Here is a 15,561-nt window from a genome sequence, read left to right on the forward strand (position 1 = left end):
GCAGGATTTCTAAGCATTCGCCCAATATAAGCCATACCCTGAAAATAAGACATAGTGATAGGCGCAGTTCTGGAGGGCCCCAAGGAAGAGGCGAGGCTGGACATGTAATAAAAAATAAGACATCCCCTGAAAATAAGCCACTGTGGGGGGTTTTTAAGGGGAAAAAAATTAAGACGGTGTCTTATTTTCGGAGAAACACAGTAAAGCCTAGGTTAAAAGGGGCACGACTGCCCTTACTTAAAATGGCCGCCAGAGCCTCGCATGTGACACAACGCCCACTAAATTATAAAGCAAAGCCCCCTCGCTGTGCCCCCAAGTACGTGTTAGGAGAAATGATGAATGACTGCCTAATGCTGCCAGGCATTTATTAATGCAGCCGCCAGGAGAGGCTTTGGGCTTGGGCTTTGGGGGTGGAATGGCTGTTTTGGTGGTTGTTGGACAGTTGCTCCCCCCCCCACGTCAACCCATGACCTATTTGGGCTCCTCCTCCCACCCAGGGCTCCATTCAGGATAGTATTTAAAGGGCTGTAGAGCTGAGGCCTAGTCTGTAAAAAGGAGCCAAGGCCTAGGCTTTAGGCTGTAAAGTAGAGGCGAGGCCTTGGCTTGGGCTAGTATTTAAATGTGACCCGAGGCCTCCGCCCTGCATCTCCATTCCTTGGCACTGGCCTGACTCTGTGGGTTGTCTGGTAATAGGCCCCCTTCAGATCCCCCTGGAGGCGGGGTTTGTGGGTGTGGCGCGTTGTTGTGGCTATTCCCTGTGACTGCCCCCACGTGTCCCAATCTATTCTGTTTGTCCCCCCCCCTCTATTCTGTTTGTCCCCCCCCCCTCTCCGTGACAGGCATATCTCATGATGTTTTGAAGGATGGTATTTATTTTTGTATTGTGGTTATTTGGTGGGGGATTTTTTTTGGGGGGGGCGTAGTGGTGCTAAATTGTAAAGTAAAAACCCCTTGCCATGCCCCCAAGTGTGTTGCTGTGGGTTATCTCCCCCCCCCCGGGCCTAGTGGGGGCCTGGCAGGGGCATACATAAAACAAAGGCCTAGGGGTCTGATAATGGCCGCCTTTGTGGTTTCAGTTGCTTGGTTGATGATGTCATTAGGTTTGTGGGTGTGGTTTAGATTTCACAGGAAGGGAGGGGTGGAGGAGGATATAACGCCACTTGAGGGCGCTGTTTGACTTGTTGGAAAACCAGGTTTCTACATGCCCAGATGCGAAATTTGAGGGGGGTTTTGTCCCCAACAACCCTCGGGAAGTGGCCAGGATCGTTGTGTCAAAATTTCAGGACAATTGGTCAAGCGGTTACAGAGAAAAGTGCGGCCGACATTTATATATATATAGATGGGTGTGTCACTGGCCATACACTGAAAGGTGGTCAGTGAACTACCTTGCATGCGGGAATATGGGCTTGGCTGCCTGCTACACATGTCTCGCAGAGACCCCCGTATCCCATTTACCCTGATGAGCCCCAGTTCCCCCCGGCTGGGGGGCTGGGTGGGATACACGCCCAAGGTCTAAGCCAAGGTTCTACATTGGGAAGTTTAAAAAAGTTGTGGCCCAATTTTAATTCCATATACCATTGTTAGAGTCTTTATTCCTTCCTTATGATCCCTGGGGGCTGGGGCTGTCGTCGCCTGGTCACACAATGATTTCCTGGGAAACAGACCAGAAACAGGCAGCATGCATGAGAAATGGGGACAGTTGTAGCGTATGGTTAAGGTATATCATACTATGCTACTGAAATAGCTGCCTCTGTTAAGTAGCCACCCCTTTCTTGTTAATTCCCTACACATTATGCACTAATCAGAGATATACATTGATATAAGCCATGGAAAGAAATAAAGAAAACAAAATGAGGCAGTATTATATTTCAATTAAAAATCCATGAAAATTGTGACTAGGCTTTTTAATGGAAAGTTGTTAATTAAACTATGCTCTTGGCATAGCCGAGTGTCATAAAATGTATTTGGAAAAGATGAAAAATAATAGTGGAAATAAAATTGGACTATTCATCTAGCAGGGGAATTAAAGGCCTCTTGTTTCCACTGTGCATTTAGATTTCCAGAATTAAATGAGTGTGAAGCTTTTACACACACACACACACACACACACACACACTCCAGCAGAAACGCTAACATTTTTATTGCAACTGAATACATGTGACATTTCATTGTTATGATGCTTTCCTCTTTGTGCTTCATTGCTTGCCATGCACCTTCCTTTGCAAAACGACAGGACTTAATCTCTGTTGGCCAGATTCCCATTTAAAGAAGCTGATTTTTCATATATTTCTCAAAGCAGCTTTTTCAAGAGGTTGGTGATGTCACTGGGGAATAAGAAATACCTGTGAGCTTTTTTATTATTATAAAAAAACAGAAACAAAAACAGAACAAAGACCAAAACTCATATTAATGACAGAAAATTTAAAAGGAGAAGGAAGTTATGAAAGTGATAGAGGTCACTTTATCACACTAATCTGTGAATTATTATTATTTTAAATCCACACAGAAATCCACATTGAAATGTGCGAATGTATTTTCTTTGTAAATGTATTTTCGAAGCACTCTGGATTTGCTGGTTCTTCGTTTAAGCAGCACAGCGTAGGTTTCTTCGAAAAAACTAAATAAAACTTTTCACTTAACAAAAAAAAATCACCCACTTCTATTTGTTAACAGAAAACAATCCCAAGCTCTCCAGTGTTTGAGAGGCACCATTTGAGACAGCCTCACTTCCAGCTAAGTTTTTATTTCTGTCTCATATTATTCTATGTTTTCCTAAATACCTGTATGTTTCTCTCAGTCCATAGACTTTGCTGGAACAACAGACACAAAAAAAGTGTGACAGAACGCATGAGGCTTTCTTGAGGGCCCTGATCCAACTCAGAGGAATATTTACCTTGCAGTTTGACTTGGAAATGGGGGGGGGGTCAGAGACCCTCCCCAATAATCTGGGTTCACCTTGTTAATTTGTATCGCCACAGTGTCAATACACACACTTAGTAGGACTGGGAAAGCACAACAGAGAAAGTCTGCAGAGCAGTCAAATAATGGAATGTGGTGTGTGTGTGTGTGTGTGTGTGTGTGTGTGTGTGTGTGTGTGTGTGTGTGTGTCTTTATCCTTCCTGGTGACATTCTGCCAACTTGTGAAAACATCTTTGCTTTGAAAGGCCTTTGCCTGCAGTTAGGGCAGATGCTATTTTGGCTCATCCTTCTATGCCTTTTTATCACCGCTATTATTATTAAGGTTTATGTAGCTGCTTTTACTACACTTTCATTATGTGTAACTTGCGTGTGTGTTGTGCTGCATTTTATGGCTGAATTGAGTCCCTTTTTCCCCCACTCACAGTTTTACAATTTGGCTGTTTGCTTTAACTGTTGTTGTTTTTTTTTAAAAAAACAAACAGCCAAACCCGCTGCTGGTTGCTGATTATGCTGCTATTATGGATTTCTGGGTTTTTCATGGTTCCTTGTTCTGCATTGTATTGATTTTTAATTGCTATGTATTGCCTCAAGTGCCTTACGGTAGGGAGGTGATGCATAAACCTCTGAAGTAAACATATACCTAAATTGGAAAGGAAAGCTCTTCACTCTACATGCCGCCCAGACCCCATAATCTTCCTCTACCCTTTCAGGTGTCTACATCAGGATTATAATTCCAACAACACTACATTTTCCCTTGTTAAAAATGTAAACAAGATTGTAAACAACCAGCACCCGTTAACCGTTCTGCAAAAGCTGCTTACGAATCTCAAGCTATGCGCACACCATATGGTTATAGCACATTGAAAGCTCAAGACTTCCCCCAATTATAGCCCCTGCAATTTTGACAACCTGTATGAAGGATGGGTAGCTGGAGACAGTTTGGTGATTTGGGCAGAGTGCATAAACAGAGACATGCTGTGCTGCTGTCCATGTAACCTGTTACCTGTGTTTCTCCTAAAATAAGACGCCGTCTTATATTTATTTTATCTTATATTTATTTTACTCAAGACAATAAGCCTATGGCTTATTTTCGGGGGTGTCTGTATGGTACTCCTCCTGCTGTGGCCGCCGTTGCTGCTGCTGGGTCCCACTGGCTCAGAGTACTCCGCTGCTGGGCGCCAATCCGGCAGGCGTCCTCCTCCTGCCGGCTCCCGGAGGCCCAGGGCGCTCCACGCGGTGCTGCTGGGCACTTTGTTGGCACTTCAGCAGCAGGGTCCCGCTGGCTCGGGTCACTCGGTGGACTCTCTCCACGCGGCACCGACCTGGCAAGCATCCTCCTCTTCCTGCTGCGGCTCGGCGCCCGGAACTGGCTGCTGCTGCTGCCCAGTGCCCAGCAGCGCACGCCATGTAGAGCCCCGAGCCAGCGGGACCCAACTGAAGTGCTGTCAAAGTGCCCAGCAGAGCACCCCAAGCCGCAGCAGCAGCAGGAGGAGGATTCAAAATGCTACAGAGCACTGCTGGGTCCCGCTGGCTCGGGGCGCTCTGCGTGGCACTGCTGGGCGCTTTGTCGGCGCTTCAGCGGGGCGCACTGCTGGGTCCCGCTGGCTCGGGCTCCACTCGGCGCGCGCTGCTGGGTGTTTTGGTGGGGCTGCGGCAGTGGCAGCCTCCGGTTCCGGGCCCCAACCCGACAGGCCTCTTCCTCTTCCTTGGCACCCTCCAGAACTGCACCTAGCACTACGGCTTATTTTCGGGGTATGTCTTATATTTTTTTCAACGCATGAAAATCCTGCCATGGCTTATTTTATAGGTACGTCTTATTTTATGAGAAACACGGTACATAAGGGCATAAAAAGAGCCCTGTTGGATCAAGGCCCACCCAGGCCAACGTTCGGTTCTCAAAGTAGCCAATCGGATGCCTTTGGACACAGGAATGCACAGCACATTTCATTAGGGTGTACATGGAAGGATTTTTTTTAAAAAATGCAAACAGTTATTGAATACATACTCATACTCAGTCACTAAGGACTTTATTTTTATTTATCAAACTAATGGGAAGAAACTAAATGCATTTTTTAAATTAACAACTCAACTCCACTCAAAAGATATGAACGTTAGAATGAGAAACAAAATACCATTATTTTTTTGCTGTAGTGATAACAAGCAGTATACATAGACACAGCCAGTTTTCATTATCTTTATCTTTAACCAGATAATGAGCTAACCCAAAAGAACCAAAACAGATTAAGGCTTCTTGATCTTCCTTTGCCTAGAGAATGAGACATTGCTCACCAGGTGTGAGCAAAAGATGTTGAGCAGAGCTCAGGCGGGGAAGAGACACGAGGCAGAGACAGATGCAGGCAGAATAAAAAGGCTGAGATGGATCTGCAGCTTCTGCCTGCTCTGCTTCCAGACAGAGGCAGAGCAAGGTGGGTGTGATGGATGCCGGCCACCCCGGGTGTCACCTCCGAGGGGGGCTGTCAAAATGCTGTTTGGCACTCAACATCTGTGAGAGATGCCGTGGCTTTGGCGCGTGCAGGCTGCCCATTGCCAAAACGGTCCGCCCGCCGCAAGATGCAAGACTCCTCATCAGAAGATGCACAGTCTCTGCAGAAAAAGCTCAACAACTTTGGCTCAGCAAAAAAAAAAAATGAAATAAAGTCAAACCATTTTTGCAGGCAATCAATGTGTGTGTGTGGTGTGTGTGTGTGACAAGAAATTTTCTGCACCGGGTACCACCTGATCTTGCTACACCACTGATCCCTTCCAAGGCCTTTTCTTCTGCCCATGTCTCTCTCTGTCTGCTTTCCTCCTCCTCCCTTCTGCCTCTTCCCTGGTGGTTGTGCTGCTCTATGCTCTCCTCATTGCCATGATTCCCAGTTTTTTTCAATTAAAAAATAATAATCAGGGGAAGGGGCAGCACACCCTGTGTGTACAGAGCCTTAGTGGCTAGTTGCCATTGGTAACCTTTGCCACCCTGTTGTCACAGGGTGCTGTTTCTTTAATACTTAGTTCCTTCCTACTCCAAAGCATAGCTGCCAAGTTATCCCTTTTTTAAAAGGGATTTTCCCTTATGCTGAATAGGCTTCCTCGCGAGAAAAGGGAAAACTTGGCAGCTATGCTCCAAAGACACTGGAGGTAAGGGCAGAAAGCATTACTTCCTGCTTCCTACCATCACTCTGATGAAGTAAGAGCTGCTTCCTGCCCTCAAATGTAGCTGAAGGCTCATACATCATCATCATCATCATCATGGGATGATCACAGTTTATTCCTGAACCTGTATCTTTATCTCCTGAGCCCAAGCTTGGATTTTGCATTAGCATCATTAATCTGATTCTGACATTAGTATACACATTGCTTGTGCATTCATTGCTTAGATGATTGTTCCATCCCAAACTCTCTCTTTTGATCTAATCAGTCATGTTGGAAGCTGTTTTTATCCCCAAGCCCTCCTCCCTCCCCCCCCACCCCTCTGCTGTCGTTTTGTGCAGCAAGAAGTACTTAGTGAAAGCCTTATGGATCCACATTTCATCACACTAAATCAATGTAGCATAAGAGGGAAGTTTAAAACCAATCTTTTATGCATCACCACTTACAGAGACGAGGACCATTACAAGTAAAATCAATCAATAAAGCCTGTAACTCTAAAGTAACTCCTGAATTGAATCAATGATGCTTATGGAGTAGAATGGAAGGCAGTGTATGCACAGGGTGGGGGTGGGGGTACATTAAAGCCAACAAATTCTTTCTGGAGTGCTTTCCATCTCTTTTAAGCTAAAACATTCAGGGCTCAATCCCTGAACTTTTCAGGACAAATATTTCACTCCATTGCACTGAAGTATTAGGAGGCATTGGAAAATGTCAGTGTACACAGTTGCAAGTTATGGTGAATTGTGTATGTCCTGAATTGCCCCTTTGCCCCTTGTCCCCGGCTTCCTTCCCTAACCCCCTGCTAATATCGTTCAGCTCGGACACTGAAGTCTAGCTCTGAAGGTCTTCTGGCGGTTTCCTCACCACGAGAAGTGAGGTTACAGGGAACCAGGCAGAGGGCCTTCTCAGTAGTGGCGCCTACCCTGAGGAATGCCCTCCCATCAGATGTCAAGGAGATAAAAAACTATCTGACTTTTAGAAGACATCTGAAGGCAGCTCTCTTTAGGGAAGTTTTTAATGTCTGATGTTTTATTGTATTTTTAATCCTTTTTGGGAAGCCACCCAGAGTGGCTGGGGAAACCCAGCCAGATGGGCGGGGTATAAATAAATTATTATTATTATTATTATTATTATTATTATTATTATTATTATTATTATTATTAGCCTTTGACAAAAGTTCAGTTTCCAAAATGTAGAGGGATAAACTGTGATGATGAAACTAGTTTTGTTTCCATCACCATTGTTTCTTAAAAATAAATAAATCAAGTATTATTGTTCAGAAAACATATGTTGACTGTGTACCTAATACAAGCTGAATCTTATTACGTTATTTTGCAGCTAACATGCCCCGGGTATGTGTTATCACAAAAAGTGCATGGGGAAACAATATTGATTCTTTTGCCTAAATGTCTTAATGAAATGCAGGTCTTCCATCATTTAGAGAGCCATCTGTCAGGATGGGATTTTTTAAAAAAACACACAATGCTACCATCAGAACAATAAATGTAATTCAATTTTAGAGCCTAGCCTAATCTCTTTGGATACAAACCACATGGCCACAATGCATGCTCCCACCACCAGCCAATCAGTTAGACTTAATCAAAGTGTACCGTAATAATGAAAGCAAACAATGCAACAATGAATAATTTTCCTGCTAATATCCTTTACTTGTTTCTCAAAAGATCTCTTTATGCTGGCTCACTTTTTGAAATTTTACCTGCAAAGGTTTTCCCTGCAAACAATTGTTTTAGTAAGGGTGTTCCCCTTCATTTTCATTGCTGAAGCCTGAATTCATTTCATTGTTCATTCATTAAAATCATACTTGTTTCATAGTGAACACCATCTATTTCATTATGTCCTTTAGGTCCTGCTTCCTAGTCATTTGTGTGGGAGACCTGAGCACTCTTCTCTATTTATAATTTTGGAGTTTTCCATTGTATTAGCATGCCAACTACCTTTCAAAAGAATCAGGCTGCCCAAATTCCAAGACAGATAAGGGAAAAAGACTCCCCACTTTACAGGCAATTTTAATAGGTAGATAGATTGAGGCAAACTACCTGAACCAGAGGTAGCCAACATGATGCTCTACAGATATTATACACTACAACTCCCATCAGTCCCAGCATGGCAAATGGAGAGGGATGATTGAAGTTGCAGTCTCCCACATTTGAAAGATACCACGGTTGACTGTTCCTGACCCAAATGGATGGTTTTTTTGGGGAGGGATGGGACAAGTCAGGGAAAACACAATGTGGGATATGTTTTGATGCTTACTGTTAACTTGAAGGTGGCTGAGAAATAGGATAAGTTTTCCTGAGAACAAACAATAATGCAATAGCCCTCTTCCTGGGTTACTTGTGTGAAGGGGACTGGATTACACATCCATGTGTTAGTATGTTTGTTGGCAGGCTACACACGAGCAGGTTCTTCAGCGCTAGCAAAAGAGAAGTTTGGGCGCGAGCGGCTGCGGGGGAAGGAGGGAGGGAGCCTCTCCCTGGCCCTCCTCCTGCTTCCCCCTCCCTAGAGCCTTAAAAACTTCTGGAGCGAAATTATCACAACACAAAACGACTCATGGAACGAATTAATTTCATCTTGCGAGGTACCACTGTGGATTAATCCGTTCCAGACAGGTCTGCGGAGTACTTAAACTGAAAATACTCAAACCAAGGCATACTTAAACCGAGGTATGACTTTAAAAGGATTCCAAACACATGGTCTGGGCTTGGAGTGATCAGCCCAGATGTTTTCTCTGCTGAAAGGGAGTGAACAAAGAATTTTTGGACCTTTTGCTGCCCAAGGTGAAGGGGCGTGACCTAGTCAACAGCTTACTTTTTAGACTTAACCCCTTCATGCATGCTGCTAAGCATGCTGGGTTATATGAGGCTGAATTTTGCTACATAATGGTGGAATGGACTACCTCAGAAGCTGGTGGACTCTCCTTCACTGGAGGTTTTTAAACAGATATTGGATGGCCATCTGACACGGGGTTGAACTAGATGACCCCTGGTTCCCTTCCGACTCTGTGGATTCTATGGATCCCAATTCTACGAGTGAGAAAGTTAGAGGTGACTTTAAACAAAGCAAGACCCACAACCTTGTTGCCGGCATAGGAGTACATCACAATAGGTTACATCAAATGACTTAAATCAGGGTTGCCATATTTCAAAAAGTGAAAGTCTGGATACAAAAGTTGTTGAGCTCCCCTCCACCCCCCCCCCCACAAAGTTTTGAACTATTTTCATGAAATTTGCCAAAACCTACACTTCCAACATGGGTTTTCATATGTCCAGATTTTCCCGGACATTTAAGTGATTTTCGGCCAGACGCTGTTTGAGAAATGTCTGAGAAATTCCGGACGTAGGGCAGCCTCTACAATAAAAACTGGTATTAAATCATCAAAGACCCAGGAAGCCTGAGTAAATAGAGATGTCTTACTAACCAACGAAATGTCAATACTGTTGGTGCTTGCTGGATTGAAATGATATGGGGGATTTAACCATTTTAAAGTTTTGATTATTGACATTTCCAAACCCCTTTTATGTCAATGCCTGCCTAGAGTAATTGTTTTGCTTTAATATATAGTGATTTGTGTGACTGACTGAGATGGGAGCCTCTGCATATAGAGAAATATATCCCATGCATTATGTATGCATACAGGCTACATCTGTACTATACAGTCATACCTCGGTTTAAGTACCGGTACACTTCGGTTTGAGTACTTTCAGTTTAAGTACTCCACGGACCTGTCTGGAACGGATTAATCCACTTTCCATTACTTTCAATGGGAACGTTTGCTTCAGGTTAAGTACGCTTCAGGTTAAGTACAGACTTCCGGAACCAATTGTGTACTTAAACTGAGGTACCACTGTACATTTAAAGCAGTATCATAGGACTTGCCTATGAAAAAAAGCAGTATCATAGGACTTGTCCCTTGCCTTTTCCCTTTTTTGTTGGGCATGTCGTAAGGATGGAGAAAGTCCAGCTTGTTCTTACTGACGACGCAAAAAAGGAAGAACAAGGGAACAGTGGGGTCACTTAGAGGAGAAGATGGTGAAATGCGAACAGGGGACAGAGAAAGGGCAGAACTCCTCTATGCCTTCTTTTCCTCAGTCTTCTCCAAAAAAGAAAACAATGCCCGTCCTGAAGAATATGGAGCAGATGATTCAGCAGGGGAAACACAGGCCAGAATAAGTAAGGAGGTAGTACAAGAATACTTGACTAGTTTAGATGTATTCAAGTCTCCAGGGCCAGATGAACTACATCCAAGAGTATTAAAAAAACTGGCAGAGATGATTTCAGAACCACTGGCAATAATCTTTGAAAATTCCTGGAGAACAGGCGAAGTTGCAGCAGACTGTAGGAGGGCAAATGTTGTCCCTATTTTCAAAAAGGGGGAAAGAGAGGACCCAAACAATTACCGCCCAGTCAGCCTGACATCAATACCAGGAAAGATTCTAGAGCAGATCATTAAGCAAACGGTCTGTGAGCACCTAGAAAGAAATGCTGTGATCACGAAAAGTCAGCATGGGTTTCTGAAAAATAAGTCATGTCAGACTAATCTGATCTCATTTTTTGACAGAATTACAAGCCTGGTAGATTAAGGGAACGCTGTGAATATAGCCTATCTTGATTTCAGCAAGGTCTTTGACAAGGTGTCCCATGATATTCTTGTAAAGAAGCTGGTAAAATGTGGGCTAGACAATGCTACCATTCAGTGGATTTGTAACTGGCTGACTGACCGAACCCAAAGGGTGCTCATCTATGGCTCCTCCTCATCCTGGAGAGTAGTGACTAGTGGGGTGCAACAGGGTTCTGTCTTGGGCCCAGTCTTATTCAACATCTTTATCAATGACTTGGATGATGGGCTTGAGGGCATCCTGAGCAAGTTTGCAGATGACACCAAATTGGGAGGGGTGGTTAATACCCCAGAGGACAGCATCACACTTCAAAATGACCTTAACAGATTAGACAACTGGGCCAAAGCAAACAAGATGGATTTTAACAAGGAGAAATGTAAGGTACTACACTTGGGCAAAATAAAAAATAAAAAAATGAAAGGCACAAATACAGAATGGAAGACACCTGGCTTGAGAGCAATACATGTGAAAAGGATCTAAGAGTCTTGGTAGACCACAAACTTGACATGAGTCAACAGTGTGATGCAGCAGCTAAAAAAGCCAATGCAATTCTGGGCTGCATCAACAGGAGTATAGCATCTAGATCAAGGGAAGTAATAGTACCACTGTATTCTGCTCTGGTGAGACCTCACCTGGAGTACTGTGTCCAGTTCTGGGCACCACAGTTCAAGAAGGATACAGACAAGCTGGAACATGTCCAGAAGAGGGCAACCAAAATGGTCAAAGGCCTGGAAACGATGCCTTATGAGGAACGGCTTAGGGAGCTGGGTATGTTTAGCCTGGAGAAGAGAAGGTTAAGGGGTGATATGATAGCCATGTTCAAATATATAAAAGGATGTCATATAGAGGAAGGAGAAAGGTTGTTTTCTGCTGCTCCAGAGAAGCGGACACAGAGCAATGGATTCAAACTACAAGAAAGAAGATTCCACCTAAACATTAGGAAGAACTTCCTGACAGTACGAGCTGTTCGGCAGTGGAATTTGCTACCAAGGAGTGTGGTGGAGGCTTAAAGAATGCTTTGATGGTGTTTCCTGCTTGGCAGGGGGTTGGACTGGATGGCCCTTGTGGTCTCTTCCAACTCTATGATTCTACGAGTTTAAACAGTTATAACCTAACCCCCCTAAATGTCCTGGAAACTGTAGTTTGTTAAGGGTGCAAGGTTTGTTAGGATAGAGCTAGTTTCCAGAGTAGTTTAAAAATCAACCCATCTTCCCAGGGAACTCTGGGAATTGTAGCACCGTGAGGGAAAATAGGGGTCTTCCAATCACTCTTAGCACCCTTAACAAACGACAATTCCCTACCCCACTCTCCCTCAATCTTTCTCCTGGCTGTCCAATACAAGCACTGAGAACTCTGATGGATTTTCTCCTATGGTTGGCACAGAAGGAGGAGACCTCGGCAGGCATGGACAACTAGCAAAGAGAAACTGGGACAGCTTACTCAAGTTTAAAGAATTCCACTCAGGGAGTATGTGGAGAGGATGGAGAACTTGGCTGGGCAGTGTCTATGGAGGTCCTGGACTGCTCAGGTGACAAGATCCAGCCTTGCTGATGTGGTCTAAAGGAAAGCAGAGCAGCACGTTTGGCACCAGGTTGGCTGCTGGAATTTCTAGGAGATGTACAAGGTGCAATCCAGCTGTCTTAGGGACTCTGCTCCACATTTGTGTAGTGCTTATTCCTTAGCCTTTTCTTATCCCAGACACATCACACAAGGCAACAGAGGTTTAGATTCAGTTTTCCTTCTCCTAGATGGGGCTGTTTTCCCAGGTTGATGACCCTTACTTCCTTCTACAGCACATGCATAAACCGCCTTCTTGACCTTTGGACCCACAATTGCTCTCATCCACTCAATCTGCCAAACCTGTCTTCACATGCAAAGGGAGTCTCTAACTCACTGTGGTTTGAGACCCATCAGATACCCTCACCTGGTTTAGCCATCCATTCGAAGTCATTCCCAGAGTGTGGCTGCTGTTGCATGCTGACAGATCCTAGGAGCCACAGGTGAGAGCTGAGTGCAGGGTGGGGACCAAAGGTGGACAAACTACCTAAGAAGGACCACGATGTTTTCCCCACCACAAGCACTGCCTCTCCTGTAACACTCCATACACCCAGGGATACCCAAAATGTATTCAGTACAATTGTGGAAAGAGAGAACCCAGCAGTGGGTTGCTGGATAGCTCACAGCATATGCATATACACCTCCCCATCAACACCTCCCTGTACATCTCATTGCCTGAGGCTGAGAGCTACACAGGACTGGTCTCTCATGGTATAACAACACGACTGTTGAAATACAATGGATTAAATATTTCATGAATGAAGATTCATTATTTATTGCACTCTTTGTAGGAGCTTGGAGCAGTAAAAGTGGGTTTTCTGTGTGGTCCCATTGATGCATAGAATCACAGAATTGTAGAGTTGAAAGATACCCCGAGGGCCATCTAGTCCAACCCCCTGCATTGCAGGAATCCCAAGCATCCATGACTTCTCAAACTTAAATACCTCCAATGAAGGAGAGTCCACAACCTTCTGAGGGAGACTGTTCCACTGCTGAACAGCTCTTACTGTCAGAAAGTTCTTCCTGATGTTTAGTCAGAATCTCCTTTCTTGTCACTTGAAGCCATTGGTTTGGGTCCTACCCTCCAGAGCAGGAGAAACAAGTTTGCTCCATCTTCCATATGACAGCCCTTTAGATAGTTGAAGATGACTGTCACGTCTCCTCTCATTCTCCTCTTCTCCAGGCTAAACATACCCAGCTCCGTCAACAAGGCCTCATATAAGACTTGCTTTCCAGCCCCTTGATCATCTTGGCCACCCTCCTCTGCACACATTCCAGATTGTCAATATCCTTAAATTATGGTGCCCAGAATTGGACACAGTATTCCAGGTGTGGTCTTACCAAGGCAGAATAGAGTGGTATTATTACTCTCCTTGATCTGGACATTATTCTTCTGTTGATGCAGCCTAGAATAGCGTTAGCTGGTGCCCACAGCACTTTCTTGATATTCGAAATGTGTCCTTTGGTCTAAAAAGTTTGGCATACCATGAGATAAATAAAGAAAATGACAGCAAGAGCTGATTATCTGCAAACACCGTGGCACCTGCTTAAAAACTAGTTCAAACTATGCATTAGTATCTCTGTCTGCTTTTTTTGGTTCTGAAGGAAGAGGGAGATTTTTGTGTGATGCTATTGCTGCATCTCCAGAAGAATCTGGATGAGGGAGAAAGAGGGGGCAAGTAGTCATAGGAGTGGAGAGGAGCTGAGATTAACACAACTTAAAATGTGTGTGTTTACTCTGATCCTCTCGGAGCTAACTTTTAAATAGGATAAAATGATCCCTTAATCCCCCATATCTTATTAAGAGAGGGTTTAAAAGATTGACTTGACATCTAAGATGCAGAAAGAAAAAGACTTTCTAATATTCATCAGAAATGCTGGGTGGGAATGGTCTAAGTTTAACCAAAAGGGCCTGTCATCAAGAAAGGCACCATCCTCTTAGAGAATTATCCAGTGTTATTGTATTTGCTATGAAAAGTGGCTGACACCAATTTACATCAGGCAGAGAAATGTCAGCTGGAGTCCAGGGATAGAAAACAGAGGGGGGATTGCTGCCATATTGACATATCTCTGAATAGCATGCTTCTGAATCCCAGGCATTGGGGAACATGAGTAGGACCAGCTATATTGCCTTTAGGACTCAATCAAAACTAGGGTTTTCTCTGTTAGTGTATGTGAGTTTATGCATGCTGAGAAAAAAAATGACAGAAAGGGTTAATTTAGGAGTGCCTGTCCTGCACCTGCAGCTGGTCAAGTGTGAGTCAGCAAACTTGTGAGAATGAGTCAGAGAGTGACTCAGCAAAGAATAAAGTCTAGGATGGGGTGAGCTCCCGTTGCTCGGTCCCAGCTCCTGCCAACCTAGCAGTTCGAAAGCATGTCAAAGTGCAAGTAGATAAATAGGTATTGCTCTGGCGGGAAGGTAAACAGCGTTTCCGTGTGCTGCTCTGGTTCGCCAGAAGCAGCTTTCTCATGCTGGCCACATGACCTGGAAGCTGTACGCCGGCTCCCTCGGCCAATAATGCGAGATGAGCGCTGCAACCCCAGAGTCGGTCACGACTGGACCTCATGGTCAGGGGTCCCTTTACCTTTTTACCTATATACTTAACCCTAAATGGCCTCAGTCCTGTATACCTGAAGGAGTGTTTTCCACCCCCATTGTTCAGCCCGGACACTGAGGTCCAGTGCCAAGGGCCTTCTGGTGGTTCCCTCACTGTGAGAAGTGAGGTTACAGGTAGTGGCGCCTGCCCTGTGGAACACCCTCCAAGCAGATGTCAGGGCAATAAGCAACTATTTTACTTTTAAAAGACATTTGAAGGCAGCCCTGTTTAGGGAAGTTTTTAATGTTAATGCTGTATTTTGTTTTTAATATTCGGTTGGGTTGGGAGCTGCCCAGAGTGGCTGGGAAAACCCAGCCAGATGGGCAGGGTATAACTAAATATTATTATTATTATTATTATTATTATTATTATTATGTTTGTAGCAAATTAGCCTTGCTAAGAGTAAAATCCAAAAGAAAACCATGCGCTCTGATCTGCACATTCATGTCAGAGGTGCAGGTTTATTCAGATTTCATCTCACAAAAATAAAAATCTCTTGACATCTAGTCCAGACAAGCCAAATGGCTACACGAAGCCTGCTTACCAGTTTCAAAGGCCTGCATTTGATTCTGGTTTATGCACAGAGGCCAGTGACAGCTTGGAAGTTTCCACTAGTAGCCTATTGCCTATATTTCAGAAATCTAGAAGCAGCTTTTCAGAAAATGCTTTGAATCATTCCACCCTGTCTCTTAAAATTATTTAGC

The sequence above is a fragment of the Zootoca vivipara genome, chromosome 6, assembly GCF_963506605.1.
Source record: "Zootoca vivipara chromosome 6, rZooViv1.1, whole genome shotgun sequence".
Lineage (NCBI taxonomy): Eukaryota > Metazoa > Chordata > Lepidosauria > Squamata > Lacertidae > Zootoca > Zootoca vivipara.